The sequence below is a fragment of the Opisthocomus hoazin genome, chromosome 1, assembly GCF_030867145.1.
Source record: "Opisthocomus hoazin isolate bOpiHoa1 chromosome 1, bOpiHoa1.hap1, whole genome shotgun sequence".
NCBI classification, from domain to species: domain Eukaryota; kingdom Metazoa; phylum Chordata; class Aves; order Opisthocomiformes; family Opisthocomidae; genus Opisthocomus; species Opisthocomus hoazin.
The window spans coordinates 4,354,963-4,372,300 of NC_134414.1; the positions used below are offsets into that span (position 1 = coordinate 4,354,963).

Consider the following 17,338-nt stretch of genomic DNA (forward strand, 5'->3'; position numbering starts at 1 on the left):
AGGCTGAGGGAGCTGGGCTTGTTCAGCCTGGAGAAGAGAAGGCTGAGAGGGGACCTTAGAAATGCCTAGAAATATCTTCAGGGTGGGTGTCAGGAGGACGGGGCCAGACTCTTTCCAGTGGTGCCCAGCGACAGGACAAGGGGCAACGGGCACAAACTGAAGCCGAGGAAGTTCCAGCTGAAGATGAGGAAGAACTTCTTCCCTCTGAGGGTGACGGAGCCCTGGCCCAGGCTGCCCAGAGGGGCTGTGGAGTCTCCTTCTCTGGAGATATTCCAACCCCGGCTGGACGTGGTCCTGTGCAGCCTGCTCTGGGTGACCCTGCTTCAGCAGGGGGTTGGGCTGGGTGACCCACAGAGGTCCCTGCCAACCCCTGCCATGCTGGGGTTCTGGGGTTCTGTGTAACCGACCTGGAGGATAAGAGCTGTGGCACTGGTTTTGGAGAGGACTTTGGCCCTGGCTGGGATCTGGCAGGGGTGCAGCAATGTGTTAAGGGGCTCTGAAGACTTTTGTAATGGGGTGGTAAAACGCTGCGACTGCAAAGGGTTCTTTCTGTAAGACGCTCTGCTGCAGTCTGCGGGGAGCTCCCGGCGGAGAGGAGTGAACCGGTGACCTGGAAAAAGGAAAGGAAGGAAGAAAGATCAGTCTGCTCGACAGGGAACGCCGTCGCGGGATTTGTATTGATTCCTGTGCAAGCACCAGTCTGAAAGACTTTATACAGTGAAATTCTGTGGTTTATTGTTGGAGAGATAAAACCTGTATTTTTGGGGTGGGTGTGTGTATATATTGTGTATATATACACAATATATACACACACACATATATAAAAAATATATATTTATATATATATATAAATATATATATATATATATTTGTTGTTGTTGTTGTTGTTCCTGGGTGGGGAATGTGTGAGTGCTCTGGAGAGGCTCCTCTGCATGATAGACTTTATTTAGCAACTGTCGTGCCAGTTTGCACGCTCTCCAGTGATGGAGCCTGTCCTGGGAAATGTCTGAAATCCAGAATCATGAAATATTTAGCGGAGAGTTCACCGCTGACGGGCTCCAGCTTTGTGCCGGTGCCACAGGATTGGCGACAAAAGCCTCTGTGTACCTGTGCCAAGTTGCTTGAGACTACTCTGCTTTTTTTATAAAGTTTTATTTCAGGTTTTAGTTAAAGCGAAATCCAGGTTCATCAAGGCAGGGTTTAGGTGGTTAAAACCAGCAAAAACTTAGTTTATTTTCCCTGTTTGAAGGAAACCTTGGCTATGGTGTGGATAACGTACGCAGAAGCGAGGGTGTTTTTTTTTTCAGCAGTAGATAAATTGATGTGAGAAAAAATATACAGTATTGATTTTTCTTTTCCTGTGGCTTTTGAGAGGTTGTTAATGCAGCAAATACACAAGAGCACTCATGTGTCTGTCTGCACAGTAATCTCTAATAAATTGACTTTTTTAAAAACCATTTTTAGTCTCTAGTTTCAGTGACTTGATTTGTGGAGCAGATGATATCTCCTGGCACATAATTACTCATTTTTAGGTTGTGGAAAAGGTTGGGGGATAAATTTTGATGCATTATCTGTAGCACGAAACATCTCTCCTGTTACTTATGTTTTTCCTCTCTGTCTTCTGCCTTATTGTAGCTGAGCAGAGAGGTTTTTAGGGATTTTTTTTTTTTTTCAGTGTTAAAATTTATAGCGTGGACACTTCCTAGAGCTGATTATTGCACATCATGACATGGTGATGGTCATGATCGTGGCGAGGGCAAGGATTTACATTCAGGAGACCAAGTGTTGCTATCTCAGGGTCGCTGGCTGTGTAGACAGGCTGGTGGCCGCAACCTCCTGTGACCTGTGGCTCCTTGTTTAATTTTGGGAAAGAAAGAAAAAAACCTGCAGCAGGACACAGGGCGGTAATCGTATTAACGATCAAATTAAAGCAATTTGATAACGTACGACAGAATTTGATGTCCAAGGAGCTGCCGGTCCGGTAATGCTCTGAGGCCGCCAAGGCAGGCAGTGGGTAGATGCTGACGTGCAGGGCTGTACGAGATGTTTGCGCATGGGTGGGCAATCGTTGGATGCCCAACAGAAGCACTGCCGAGACCGATGAGCAGGTAGGCAGATGGTGACGGGTACGAATGGCCAACGTTCAGGGGTGCTTTCTGTGTGTGCGTTGCTCTTTGTTCACACTCTTCTGGGCTAGCAGTCATAGTTTGGGGGTCATTAATAGTTTCTTAGAATCACAGAATCATAAACTGGTAAGGGTTGGAAGGGACCGTAAAGATCATCTGGTTCCAACCCCCCTGCCACCAGCAGGGACACCTTCCACCAGACCAGGTTGCTCAGAGCTCCATCCCACCTGGCCTTGAACCCTGCCAGGGAGGGGGCAGCCACAGCTTCTCTGGGCAACCTGGGCCAGGGCCTCACCACCCTCATGGGGAAGAATTTCTTCCTAATATCTAATCGAAATCTGCCCTCTTTTAGTTTAGAGCCGTTCCCCCTTGTCCCATCACTGCACACCCTTGTGAAAAGCCCCTCTCCATCCTTCCTGTCAGCCCCTCCAGGCACTGGCAGCTGCTCTAAGGTCACCCCGCAGCCTTCTCTTCTCCAGGCTGAACAGCCCCAACTCCCTCAGCCTGTCCTCGGAGGAGAGGTGCTCCAGCCCTCGGATCATCTTCATGGCCCTCCTCTGGCCCCACTCCAACACATCCATGTCCTTCCTATGTTGGGGGCTCCAGAGCTGGACGCAGGACTCCAGGTGGGGTCTGACGAGAGCGGAGTAAAGGGGCAGAATCCCCTCCCTCGCCCTGCTGGCCACGCTGCTCTTGATGCATCCCAGGGTATGGTTGGCTTTCTGGGCTGCCAGCGCACATTGCCGGCTCATGTTGAGCTTCTCATCCAGCAGCACCCCCAAGTCCTTCTCCTCAGGGCTTCCCTTTATCCAGTGCAGGACTGCATTGTGTCCAATTTCTCGTGGCCTTGCTGCACATATTCGGTGTTACCCAGGATTTGTTGTCCCAAACCACTAACATTTTTCTTCTTTCTGTATTCGGTTCCCTCCATGTCCAAGGACTCATAGGTTGCCAGAGTGGTGCAGGGACCGTGTTGTCACTGGCCATGAAAAGAGATTGAGACTGTTCAGCCTGAGGAAGAGAAGGCTGCGGGGAGACCTTAGAGCAGCTGCCAGTGCCTGGAGGGGCTGCGAGAGAGCTGGAGAGGGGCTGTGACAAGGGCAGGGAGGGACAGGACAGGGGGTGATGGCTTCACACTGAAAGAGGGCAGATTTAGATTAGATATAAGAGGGAAATTCTTCCCTGTGAGGGTGGTGAGGCCCTGGCCCAGGTTGCCCAGAGAAGCTGTGGCTGCCCCCTCCCTGGCAGTGTTCAAGGCCAGGTTGGATGGAGCTCTGAGCACCCTGGGCTGGTGGAAGGGGTCCCTGCCCATGGCAGGGGGTTTGGAACTGGAGGGTCTAAGGTCCCTTCCAACCCAAACCATTTTACGATTCTATGATTGTGTTGCTCTGCAGTGGTTTTAACTCATCAGCTTGATGGAAGTTCAGCTCTCGTAGGTCTCATTATGGTGATCCTTCCTTAACATGGCTCCTCAGGCTAGGAAAATCCAGGTGAGGATTTTCACTTGGTCTCTGGTGTCTTCCTAACATACCCGTTGTTCTTACCCAGTTTTTTAGTTTTTCATCTTGTGCTCTTCCCGTGGTGGTTCTCAAGGTCCTGCAAAATCACTGGTCTTCAGCTGGAAGACTGTATATGGAGAAAGAGAGCCTGCTGTTTCCTGACTCAGAAGGTGGTTTATCCTGCCCAGATAGGAGAGTGGCTGCCTTGAGCTTTCAGAGTCTTACAGCTCAATGTGAATTGGTAGAAACATGGAACATGACCTATGGTTAGAGCTGACCTCAGACCAGCTGAAGAAAGACTGGTGTCCTGTTAGCTATGGAAAAAGGATCCCGACAAGAAAGAAGAGGGGTAAATGCAAGCTGTGGATTCTGGCTCCTTCTCCTTCATGATGTACGCTATCGTGAACGCTGCTTGTGATACTGTTGAGTTTACCCAGTCTTTTTCTTTTGTGTTATTGCATCAGGAAGGACCCAAAGGCTCAGCCTGGGATGCTTTTGCAACTTCAGGTCACAGGCACCCGTTGGCAGGGTGAAACCGTCTGGAGCTCAAGCCAACAAAGGTTTCAAGAGCACAAGGCATTGTTATTGCGGAGAAAGAAGGAAAACCAGTTGCTGTTCCAAGCTTGGCGCTACTTTGAGACTTCAGCTCTCAAGGTCGCAAGCGGTCCTTTTGCTCTGTTAAATCTGGTGTTATCCCACGGGCTCCTTTTCCTTCCATGAGCTGAGGAGCTATCAGTCGCTTTGTGAGTACCTCGTGGACCTCCCAAAGTCGGGAGCCTCTGAGCTCAGGGTCTCAGAATAGCTCACAATGTACCTTCGCTGTGCAGTCAGTAAGACACTTTGAATTTTTATAAGGTGATGCCCTTTTTTGGCCCAGCAAAGTTTCATAGAATCACAGAATGTTAGGGGTTGGAAGGGACCTCTGTGGGTCATCTAGTCCAACCCCCCTGCCGAAGCAGGGTCACCCAGAGCAGGCTGCACAGCACCGCGGCCAGCCGGGGTTGGAATATCTCCAGAGAAGGAGACTCCACAGCCCCTCTGGGCAGCCTGGTCCGGTGCTCCGTCACCGTCAGGGTGAAGAAATTCTTCCTCGTCTTCAGCTGGAACTTCCTCAGCTTCAGTTTACTGCGGGGGCTGCTGTGTGAAGAGTTCCGTGAGGGTGGAGGCTCTGTCACCAGTGGTTTGTTCCAGTGTTTTCACTTGGCCATGGGGCCCCTCTTTGAGTTGTTGCCTGAAGATGACACCGGCCAGATTATGCGGGAATGTGGTTTCACGTATGCGTGTATTTATACACCACCACTCAATGGGACTGTTCTTTTTGTACGTTGTTATTCGTATCGATCTGAAGAATAGATCAGAATTAATACAAAATCTCATTGTCCCCTTAAAATCTAAAAATGGAGGGTGCTTGACATCTGGAAAGAGCTGTGCCTCATTTGCCCTTGTTCGTGAAACGATGACCTTCACGTTTTTCTGGCTTCTGATATTTTTTAATTTTCAGGAGGCCTTTTCTTGCTTTAACAGACAAATGCCTGGTCCGTGTGGTTTCTGTTTTTCCGTTCTCTGGACTTTGCCTAGACTTTCTGTCATATCTCCCTCCAAGCTGTTGTCCTCACTCGACTGTTTATATTCCCCCTGTATTAAGGAGCGCTACTTCTTGTCCGCTTTCCCCGTTGTGGAACATCCCGGTGCACTGGATGCGATCGTCTGCATCGGTGTAAAAGGCATTAGGTTTAACTTGTGGGGTTTTTTCTTTCAGGAATCAGCTTTGGTGGACCAACAGCTGCAGTTTTGTGCATGATTTTCCCCCTCCCCCTCCTTTAATTTTTTGCTCGGCGTGCCGTAGTGAGATGTACTTTGTGTTTATCTGAAATTAAACCCAAAGACAAACCGCGGCAGATGCGGCGGTGCCGAAACAGCAAAGGGTGATAGAAAATGCAGAAGGCGAACAGCCTTTCCCCCAGGACTGGAGGGGCATGAAGCCTTCTTGTGAGACATAGAGTGAAATTAAGGGCTTTTAATTCTTGCAAGTTCATGGCATCTCTTTTTTTTTTTTTTGTCCCACGGAAATGCTGATTTTTATTTTTCACTTTTTATGTACAGTTTAGAAGGTAATGGCTTCCGCGGGAGGGACTTGTGCGTTTGTCTGGCTGGCTTTTTATTGGGTAGGCTTTTAGTAGGTCAAGGAAGCGCACAGAAGGCGGGGGTGCTCTTGAAGCGGGCGACAAAATGATTTTTGCTTAGCTTGGTTTTAGCACTTCTTCGTCAAATTTCTCTCCCCTCAGGTTGCAGCTTTCGAAGCTGTGCCAGCAAAAGCAAAACAGTAACGCTCTGCCAGCACTGCTGACTTCAAATAAAGCACGGAGCGTATTTAATTTGCATTTGTGCAGAGGAGCTCGTTGCAGACACCGCTCTGCTTGCCACGGTACTCGTGATAGTTCCTGGCTTGCCTCTGGTGGGAGGATGACGGGCTCTGCGGGTGATGAGAGCGCAGCGGATGTCATCTACTTAGATTTAGAGAGGTTTTCTATGTCTTGGTAGCCATACTGGGGAGTGGCGGACTACGAGATGGGTGGAGAACTGGTTGCAAACGTCCATGGTTTGCCATAAGCAGAGGGCTGGTGATGTGTGCTCTCCCTGAGGATTAACTGTGGGACCAAGACCTTTGAACATCTTGCTCAACAGCTTGGTAGATGGGATGGGACGCACCTTCAGTAAGTTAATAGATGGAGCTGAATCGGCAGTAGTGCTTGTTGTGATCCTGGGCCGGGCTTCCCATCCAGAAGGACTTCTGCAGGGTGGAGAACAGGACTGATGGAAACATGGGAAGCTCAGCAGAGGAGTCCTGCACCTGGGATGGAATAATCCAGTGCGAGAGGCTCCCTGGCACAAGAAGGGCAGTGAGATGCTGGAGAAGTCTCCAAGGTGTTTGGGAGCTGGAATGCATAATTCCAGTTCTGGGCTTCCCAGTTCAAGAAAGATGAGGAGCTACTGGAGAGAGTCCAGCGGAGGGCTACGAGGATGAGGAAGGGACTGGAGCATCTCTCCTGCGAGGAAAGGCTGAGGGAGCTGGGCTTGTTGAGCCTGGAGAAGAGAAGGCTGAGAGGGGACCTTAGCTTATGCTTATAAATCTCTTCAGGGTGGGTGTCAGGAGGACGGGGCCAGACTCTTTCCAGTGTGGTGCCCAGCAAGACAGGACGAGGGGCAATGGGCACAAACTGAAGCCGAGGAAGCTCCAGCTGAACATGAGGAAGAACTTCTTCCCTCTGAGGGTGACGGAGCCCTGGCCCAGGCTGCCCAGGGAGGTGGTGCAGTCTCCTTCTCTGGAGATATTCCAACCCCAGCTGGCCGTGGTCCTGTGCATCCTGCTCTGGGTGACCCTGCTTCGGCAGGGGGTTGGACTAGATGACCCACAGAGGTCCCTTCCAACCCCTACCATTCTGTAATTCTGTGATTCTGCAGGGTGTTAGAAGAGGTGATGACCTGGGTCTGCTCAATCTGTAGAAGGTTGCAGGGGGAACCTTATTACTGCCATTATCTTCGTTTGCCCTAAGGGGTGGCTACAGGGAAGGTGCTGGATGATTCGCAGGGGTGTGTGGTGGTAAGAGGCAGCAGACACAAGTTTGATTTAGGTTATTCGTGGAGGGGAAGGAAAGACAACCCCAAATCCTGAACCATTGCCTGAGGAAACATGGGAATTGCCGTTAGAAAGATTTTGATTAGAAAGCATGTCTGCCAGGAATATTTCTAGTATTGTTCTTGCCTTGAAGCTGGGAGCGAGACCATGACTTTGTCCAGTCCTGCCTTTCCCATAACCAGCCTGTTGGACTTCCAGGAAGAATAAGTCTCACTTTCTTTTCTTATAAAGATAATAAAAGCCCCACCAAAAACCATCCTGAAAATATGGTGCACGCCTGTATCATTTGTACTTCTAGAGCTGGACATCCTCTTGCAGTGCCTCCATATCTTCTCACAGATGGGCACCAGTGTGTTCCAAGTTTGTTGGACACGCAAGCCTTGGATTCAACTTGAAAAATCTATATAAATGCTTATAAATATCTATATAAGTACTATAAATGATAAAAATCTGTATAAATGCTTATAAATATTTTCAGGGTGGGTGTCAGGAGGACAGGGCCAGACTCTTTCCAGTGGTGCCCAGCGACAGGACAAGGGGCAACGGGCACAAACTGAAGCCGAGGAAGTTCCAGCTGAAGACGAGGAAGAACTTCTTCCCTCTGAGGGTGCTGGAGCCCTGGCCCAGGCTGCCCAGAGGGGCTGTGGAGTCTCCTTCTCTGGAGATATTCCAACCCCGGCTGGCCGCGGTGCTGTGCAGCCTGCTCTGGGTGACCCTGCTTCGGCAGGGGGTTGGACTAGATGACCCACAGAAGTCCCTTCCAACCCCTACCATTCTGTAATTCTGTGATTCTGCAGGGTGTTAGAAGAGGTGATGACCTGGGTCTGCTCAATCCGTGGAAGGTTGCAGGGGGAACCTTATTACTGCCATTATCTTCGTTTGCCCTGAGGGGTGGCTACAGGGAAGGTGTTGGATGATTCGCAGGGGTGTGTGGTGGTAAGAGGCAGCAGACACAAGTTTGATTTAGGTTATTCGTGGAGGGGAAGGAAAGACAACCCCAAATCCTGAGCAATTGCCTGAGGAAACATGGGAATTGCCGTTAGAAAGATTTTGATTAGAAAGCATGTCTGCCAGGAATAGTTCTAGTATTGTTCTTGCCTTGAAGCTGGGAGCGTGACCGTGACTTTGTCTGGTCCTGCCTTTCCCATAACCAGCCTGTTGGACTTCCATGAAGAGTAAGTCTCACCTTCTTTTCTTATAAAGATAATAAAAACCCCACCAAAAATCATCCTGAAAATATGGTGCATGCCTGTATCATTTGTACTTCTAGAGCTGGACATTCTCTTGCAGTGCCTCCATATCTTCTCACAGATGGGCACCACTGTGTTCCAAGTCCTAGTTCATTGGACACGCAAGCCTTCGACTCAACTTGAAAAATCTATATAAATGCTATAAATAATAAAAATCTATATAAAGGTTTATAAATCTCTTCAGGATGGGTGTCAGGAGGACGGGGCCAGACTCTTTCCAGTGGTGCCCAGCAGCAGGACAAGGGACAACGGGCACAAACTGAAGCAGGGGAAGCTCCAGCTGAAGACAAGGAAGAACTTCTTCCCTCTGAGGGTGACGGAGCCCTGGCCCAGGCTGCCCAGAGGGGCTGTGGAGTCTCCTTCTCTGGAGATATTCCAACCCTGGCTGGACGCGGTGCTGTGCAGCCTGCTCTGGGTGACCCTGCTTCGGAAGGGGTTGGACTGGGGGATCCCCAGAAGGCCCTTCCAACCCCACCATGCTGGGATTCTGGGATTCTGTGATCATCAGGAAAGTGATTGCTGCATGTCTTTGCCGCACAGTGAAATACAAATAGCCCCTTTTCACTCCCTCAAGAAACGTTCAAGTCTGTTTGGAGGAATAAAAGTGCAGTGCAACATTTAGTCATAAATTGAAGATTTCCAACACCGTGTTGACTTCAAGCATATGTTAGTGAAACATGTCTCTGCTTTGCAGACAATTTTTGTACTTGTGCTGTGGCAAGCACATTTAAAACAAGCACAGAAAATGTGCTGCCGGGAACAATCCAACAGCGATGGTCGGGTCAGTTAGATGACTTAATAGGTCTTTTTTTTTTTTCTATCTATCTGTGTTAAATCAATGATTCATATAAATTATGCCAAAGGGTGTTAATTGCTGTTTCATGGTATAAAAAGCTGCCAAACTAAGGGCAAAACTCTCATTGCAGTGGAGGAAATAAATAAAATGGAGTTATGTTATGATTGCTGAAAGCATAAGATGGCCGAACCTTTCGCCCCTACCAGACGGCACGAACTGAAACCGCCGCGGTGACGGCGGGAGCGGAGAAATTTTGGAAGCCAGGGTTTGGAGGTTGTGGCATGTTTGGAGGCTTTGGCACATTTGGAGGTTCTCCAGAACACGCAACAGAAATTGAATGTGAAATCCCCAGCTGAAGGAGAATATTGTACCGTTCTGGTGCCCAGATCTGCAGAGGAATTTAGGAATTTAACTTTGTTGGTTCAGTGGGAGTTGAGCTCCTAAATATCTCTGAGGGATTAGGCTGTAGTCTATGTAACATGGTTTATTTCGTATCTCTACAAGAGGGGCACTGTCACCGTTCTCTCTTGCAGAAGTGTTATAAAGAAAAATACTTTAGATTTTTTCTTTTTTTTTTGTGGTCAGACCCTGTGAAGCTGAGGCTATGTAGGTATCTTAATTAGATAGCTAAGGGCAGGCTAATAGGCTTGGCTCAGGAGATGTTCTCCGGGCACATTGTCAGGGCTGTTTGAAGATGAATTGTAGCGTCTCTCGGAGAGGGTACATCAAGGACGCTTGAGCAGAAGGTGATACGCTTTGGTGCTGGCCGTTGCGTGCTATTGCTTTGGAAGGTTTCTCACTGTAGTCAATGGAGAGGAAGAAAATCCATCACACTTTGCTGAATTTTGATACGCACTCTGCACAAAATCTGGCATGGCCCTTTCCTAGGGAAGTTGCATTTTAAATCGAAGGAGGTAATATAGCGAGAAGAAAATGTGAGAGTGGAAACACTGGCTACTGTGTAAAGGAGAGCGGGCAAAAGACACATTTTCAGGAGCTGTTTGGAGTAAAGTCTGGGGTTTTTGCGCAAGGAAAAGTAGTCTTCGAAGTAGGAGTCAGCATGGCGGAAAACAGAAGAGCAAGTGGAAGGTGTAGAGTAGAGAGGGGGTCCAAGGTGGGACAACGGGAGCACCAACGATGGCATGGCAGAGCTGCTGAGAGCAACCTGGCGTACTTTTGAGTGAGTACAGGTATTTATTAGAGTTGATGTGGAAGTTTGAGAATACTGTGACACACTGGAAACTTAGGAAATGGTCCAGCTCTGGAGCCCCCAACATAAGAAGGACATGGATGTGTTGGAGTGGGGCCAGAGGAGGGCCACGAAGATGATCCGAGGGCTGGAGCGCCTCTCCTACAAGGACAGGCTGAGGGAGCTGGGGCTGTTCAGCCTGGAGAAGAGAAGGCTCCGGGGTGACCTTAGAGCAGCTGCCAGTGCCTGGAGGGGCCTGCAGGAAGGATGGAGAGGGGCTTTTCACAAGGGTGTGCAGTGATAGGACACGGGGGAACGGCTCTAAACTAAAAGAGGGCAGATTTCGATTAGATATTAGGAAGAAATTCTTCCCCATGAGGGTGGTGAGGCCCTGGCCCAGGTTGCCCAGAGAAGCTGTGGCTGCCCCCTCCCTGGCAGGGTTCAAGGCCAGGTTGGATGGAGCTCTGAGCACCGTGGTCTGGTGGAAGATGTCCCTGCTGATGGCAGGGGGGTTGGAACCAGATGATCTTTAAGGTCCCTTCCAACCCAAACCATTCTGTGATTCTATGATTCTGTTACCGAGAATGGTGAAACTCAGCACTCTGTGCTTACTCCATAATTAATGATGGGTAACTTCTGGCCTGCTCAGTGACCTGACCTGACTGCAAGTAACGAAACCTGTGGGGTAAGGATTAGAGTGCTGTTAGGCAAGGTCTTTACTGTGACTGGCTAGTAGTGGAAGAGCAGACGATTAAAGTCCAGCCCTATGACAGTTTTTGCAAAGGAAGAAAGCTTTTTATTTTTCTCTAATATTATCAAGATTTTTTTATCATTCACCTACAGTATTCAAGAAGGTGAAATACTTGTACGTGTGTTCACAGAATCACAGAATCACAGAAGGTTAGGGGTTGGAAGGGACCTCTGTGGGTCATCTAGTCCAACCCCCTGCCAAAGCAGGGTCACCCAGAGCAGGCTGTACAGGACCTTGTCCAGGTGGGGCTTGAATATCTCCAGCGAAGGAGACTCCACAGCCCCTCTGGGCAGCCTGGGCCAGGGCTCCGTCACCCTCAGAGGGAAGAAGTTCTTCCTCATGTTCAGCTGGAGCTTCCTCAGCTTCAGTTTGTGCCCGTTGCCCCTTGTCCTGTCGCTGGGCACCACTGGAAAGAGTCTGGCCCCATCCTCCTGACACCCACCCTGAAGATATTTAAGTACTGGTGGCTGTTGCTCTAGATTTGACTAGCTTTTTCACTGGCATTGCTGCTGTAATGTCTGTGTCTCTCGGCGTGGCAAAGGGAATCAAGGGAAGAAAAATGAAGTCCGTGGTGGCAGAAATTGCTAATGACTTCCAAAGGAAGCGGAGACTGGGACTGCTTTGAACAAATGCTTAATAGACCCTAGTGAAAGAAATGTTGACTTAATTTGTTTTTAATTGCTTTTAAACTTATTTAAAAGTGAGTTTGTTACTGAAAAGATACGTAATCAAAGACCTTGAAAAAGTGTGTCGAACTTTGGAAACACCTTCGTGGAAAAGCAGTTACCCACCTTAAAATTATTTTTATTGCTGCCTAATCTGTATGAATAGCTCAATTAGTTACGTGGTTAAGTTGAGTTCAGTGCAGAGATGATGCTCAACATCGTTGAGCATACACCATACACCGCTGGGTGTAACGGAAGACAAAAGATCTGATAAATAGTCAATTGTTGCTTTAGGAAACTGTGTAGAGAAGTAAAAAAATAAAATCACTGTTGTGAATCACTTTTTTTGACCAGAACTCCTTCTCCCAAGACAGACGGGAAAGCAGAGGTGGGTGTAGTTTCTAGGGACAAAAGGGTTGCTAGCAAAATCATTTGGTCAAGACGTAGCTTAGACTGGTAAAACAAGGATTTCATCAAAGTAGCGTAGGTGTTTTTTCAAACGGAGGTCATCTTTGTCAATACAACAATCTGCAAATTGATTTTGTTGTCATGAGGATAGCGGATAAAAGATCGCACCTCTACTGTTGTAGCTATATTAGCAATACATCATGAGGAGATCAAGGTCTATTCTTAACCTGTAATTTTGTTTTGGAGTTTGACTACAAGCCATTAGTTGGCTTGACAGGACAGGACAAAGTGTGGATAAAACCAGCAGAAGTGGCGAGAGAGGTGTGTGCAGGTCTTGTTCTACTGTTTTATCTCGCTGTCCCTAAATAGAGTATTCTGCTTGACAAATAAAGGTCTTATTTTGGAAGACACGTCTTTGCTGGAAACATCTGCTTGTTTCCCAAGCGACAAGCCTCCATTGGGAGACTTCATCCAACGTCCTTTGGGCATGTTAAAAAAAAAAACACAACAGATTCTAAACCCCAGTCATAGAGTGGTTTGGGTTGGAAGGGACCTTCAAAGATCATCTAGTCCAACCCCCATGCCATGGGCGGGGTCGTCTTCCGCTAGATCAGGTTGCTAGATGAGGAGATTCCAAGGATGGAGATTGCACCTCCTCTCTGGGCACCCCTTCCACTGCCGCTTAACCCCCAGTATGCACTAGTTTCTACCGTGTACCCAGCTGGAATTCTCCTTGCTGCCACTTGTCCCTGTTACCTCACTGTGCACCTCTAAGTGTCTGGTGTTTTCTGCTCTGTAGGTGCTTGCAGGCACCAAGGGGGAGCCCCAAAGGCTTCTCTTCTCCAGGCTGAGCAAACCCATCTCCTGCAGCCTTTCGTCATGGGCTCTGGCCACATGACCATCTTGATGGCCCTCAGTGGGACTCTCTCTTATATTGGGGACCCCAGTACTGCTGATTTCCAAGAGACAGTATTTCAGATGAAGCTTCAAAAGTACCAAACCAAGGGGAACAGTAACCTCCCATGCTGCAAAACCCAGAATGTGGTTGGCCTTCACTGTTGCCAGGGCATGCTGACTCACAGGCCAGTTCTTACCTGCCAGGAGCCCAGGAAAAGCTGCAGTCCTGCTTCAGCTGGACTTTAGATTCGATATTAGGAAAAATTTCTTTATTGAATGAGTTGTGAAGCATTGGAGCAGGCTACCCAGGGCAGTGGTGGAGTCCCCATCCCTGGAGGGGTTCAAAAACCGTGTGGATGTGGCACTTGGGGACATGGTTTAGCAGGCATGGTGGTGTTGGGTTGACAATTGGACTTGATGATCTCAGAGGTCTTTTCCAACCTTAATGATTCTGTGATTCTATGACTTCGAGCCACTGACAACCATCTTTTCAGTCTGACAGGCTGGCCAATTTTCCATACATCTTGTAGTCAGATAGGGGAGTTGTGAAGGAAATGGGTAGATCCAACTCAAACCATTCCAAGATTCCTTGATTACAAGGTTGTAATGGTGGGAGATCATGTGGAAATGGTGCAATGGTGGGAGACCACTTGGAAAACCTTGCGAAAGTAGAGGTAGGTGCCACCCACTGAGCTCTCGTCATTGCAGAGCTGGTCATCCCTTGCTAGAGGCAATTGGGGTGTGATTGCCATCATCCTTCAAATTCGATATTGGAAAGCCACCTTCCTCAGCATCCTTGAATGTGTCCTGTCTGGTCCTGGCCACTTCTGTGTTCCCAGCTTGTTTAATTAGTCCTTAATTTAGTCCTCTATCCTGTATTGAGGGTAGCACCTGTCTCCCCAGAGCTTGCTACTAGGCGGTGTATTGAGCCTACTTATTCTAGTAGAGTTTGGAGATTTAAGAAAAACCTTCAAAGACGGACTGTATAAATTGAAGTAGATTAGTAAACTAGACTAGAACATAATGCTGTTTCCTATTCTAAACATAATACAGTGTTATTATTTTATATATATATCTACAATGTAATATTATTATAATATAGTAAATGAGTTACCCTCCAGTGTGTATTTTTCTAGATTACAAATTGTGGCGCACGTGGTATGTAGCAACATTTCTTTGTAAACTGCCACGTTTGAAAGACTGGCCTTATAAGAATGAGTCTTTTTAAAGTAGAGGTAAATATAGGAGGAAACCAGATCTCACTCTGTTTGTTTAAGTCCCTCTGACCTGCCGGCGTGAGTTCAGATTAGAGCGGTTGCCTTCAACATCTCCAATCCACCCATCCTGCCGCTGCGTCGGCTCCCAGCTCTGCACCCGAATCCTCCCCGGCGCCGAAACCCGGAGCCCAACAGCAGCAGGGAGCGGAGCCGCACAGGCAAAACGCTGCTGAGATCTCAGTGGCAGTTGTCCTTTTACCAGTCTTTGGCTCTAAAAGCAACCCCTCCAGTTTTCCAGTGGATTAGACTTTTTTTTTTTTGATCAGTAACTGGTGAGTACGTAAAAATGGGGATGGGATTTGCTGCTTTTCCTAATCTCCCTCTGCCCCTCTGGCCTAGATACGGCATCCTTCAAGCAGGAAAGTCATTCTAGCAAGACAGTGGAAGAAATGATGTAAAAGGGTGGTGCGACCGGGGGTGATACTCGGCAGATGAACGCCGACATTAGTCACTGGTCTTTCTTGCAAGCCGAGACAACAGGATGTTCCTGGAGGAAGGATGGTGCCCAACCTTGCCAGTTTTAATGACTTCCGCGCTGTTCTTGCATCTCCCTTTCACATTCATATCCTGCAAGCGAACAAAAAAAAAGGTTGCTCTACGTGATGTTTATTACTTTGGGTTTAGAGAACTCTTTAATTTTAGAAACGTGATGCGTGCCTTGGGACGTTGAGTTGTTGTGGCTCTTGACGCCGAGTGTTCACGGACGCCCGTGACCTTGCTAGTGAAGCCCTTGTGTGTGCTCCCATGCTGTTCCCAGTCCCTTTTCACCCTCGTCCTCCAAAAACTCTCTCTCCCCTCTAGACTGGCCAAAGTTGTCGCTGGTGATATCCAGACTGCTTCCACCAGCCGGACAGGATGAGCGTCAGGGATGGGTCTTTGCTTGCTCGGCTCTTGGCCAGGAGCAAGTTCAGGAGGTGCAAGCAGTCATAGAATGATAGAATCATTAAGGTTGGAAAAGACCTCTAAGATCATCAAGTCCAACCGCCAACCCAACCCCACCATGCCTGCTAAACCATGTCCCCAAGGGCCACATCCACACGGTTTTTGAACCCTTCCAGGGATGGGGACTCCCCCACTGCCCTGGGCAGCCTGGGCCAAGGCCTGACCACTCTCAGTATCCAATCTGAACCTCCACTGATGCAACTTGAGGCCATTGCCTCTCATCCTATCGCTGGTTACTTGGGAGAAGAGACCAACGACCGCCTCACTACACCCTCCTGTCAGGTAGTTGTAGAGAGCGAGGTCTCCCCTCAGCCTCCTCTTCTCCAGACTGAACAGCCCCAGCTCCCTCAGCCGCTCCCCATCAGACTTGTTCTCCAGACCCCTCCCCAGCCTTGCTGCCCTTCTCTGGACACACTGCAGCCCCTCAATGTCCTTCTTGGAGTGAGGGGCTCAAAACTGAACACAGCACTCAAGGTGCGGCCTCACCAGTGCCGAGTCCAGGGGCACGATCCCCTCCCTGCTCCTGCTGGCCACCCCATTCCTGATCCAAGCCAGGATGCCGCTGGCCTTCTTGGCCACCTGGACACACTGCTGGCTCATGGTAGCCTTTCTCTCATGAGCATCACCAACGTTCTGCGGCGTTTGGAGAGACCGGGGTGAATTTCTGCTCGTGCTGGCCGTTTCACTCAGTGCAAGCTCTCTTGGCTGCATCTTGTGTTTTCTGCCTTCGAGGTGCAGTGTTTTTCTTGGGAGTTTCACTCCTCCTCTGTGGCCTGTTCCCAATGCTGGGTTCCCTCGATGGTGCTGGTACAACTCTCCGAGGGGCCATATGGTGAACCAGATCAGTGAATAGCAGAAAAAAAAAAAAAAAAAGGTTATTTTTAACCCAGATCGGACGGCTGCTCTGGTTTGCTGTACAGCTCCGTAGCAGTCGTGGTAGCACAAAGGCAACTGGCGATTTCTGAGGGGAGGAAAGACGGGAAGGCGCTTCCAGCCCGTAGCGTCCCTGCGGTTTCCTGCCATGTTTTCTGCCTTCCAAAACGATTTCTTTCCATGCCTTTATTTCCTGCTAGGTATTTTCACAGATGTTTTGGCTTCCAATTACTCCAGGTGGATCTCATCTGATATTTTTTTTGCCAATACCTCTGGTTTCTCAGGGTTTGTTTTTGGATTTTTTTTTTTTTTTAAATGTGCCCTGAGAAGAACTCAACTCGTCTCTGTTCTGGTTAAGCTGTGTACATTCATTAACATTTTGCCCTATTCTTCCTTAATTTAGCTACTAAATACGTTAGGCTCTATGGCAAATGTCACTGGTATCTGCTCCATGGCACCTTCTTTCTCCCAACTCAATACCGCAGCTGTTAGTGTTGCCTTTAAATTATAGTCCTTTAATTATGTTCGCTGTGTGAGTAAAGGTGTCTGAATTGACTTTTGGAATCACAGGATCCCAGCACGGCGGGGTTGGCAGGGTCCTCTGGGGATCACCCAACCCAACCCCCTGCCGAAGCAGGGTCACCCAGAGCAGGCTGCACAGCACCGCGGCCAGCTGGGGTTGGAATATCTCCAGAGAAGGAGACTCCACAGCCCCTCTGGGCAGCCAGGGCCAGGGCTCCATCACCCTCAGAGGGAAGAAGTTCTTCCTCGGGTTCAGCTGGAACTTCCTCTGCTTCAGTTTGTGCCCGTTGCCCCTTGTCCTGTCGCTGGGCACCACTGGAAAGAGTCTGGCCCCGTCCTCCTGACACCCACCCTGCAGATATTTATTGGCATTTCCAAGGTCCCCTCTCAGCCTTCTCTTCTCCAGGCTGAACAAGCCCAGCTCCCTCAGCCTCTCCTCGTAGGAGAGATGCTCCAGTCCCCTCCTCATCCTCGTAGCCCTCCTCTGGACTCTCTCCAGCAACTCC

At 48.9% G+C, this 17,338-nt stretch overlaps 1 protein-coding gene across 2 annotated transcripts in view; it reads left to right on the top strand.

Moving 5' to 3' along the window:
• FAM168A (family with sequence similarity 168 member A) overlaps positions 1–17,338 on the top strand; it is a 242,880-nt gene that overhangs the window by 43,204 nt on the left and 182,338 nt on the right. The window lies entirely within an intron of this gene.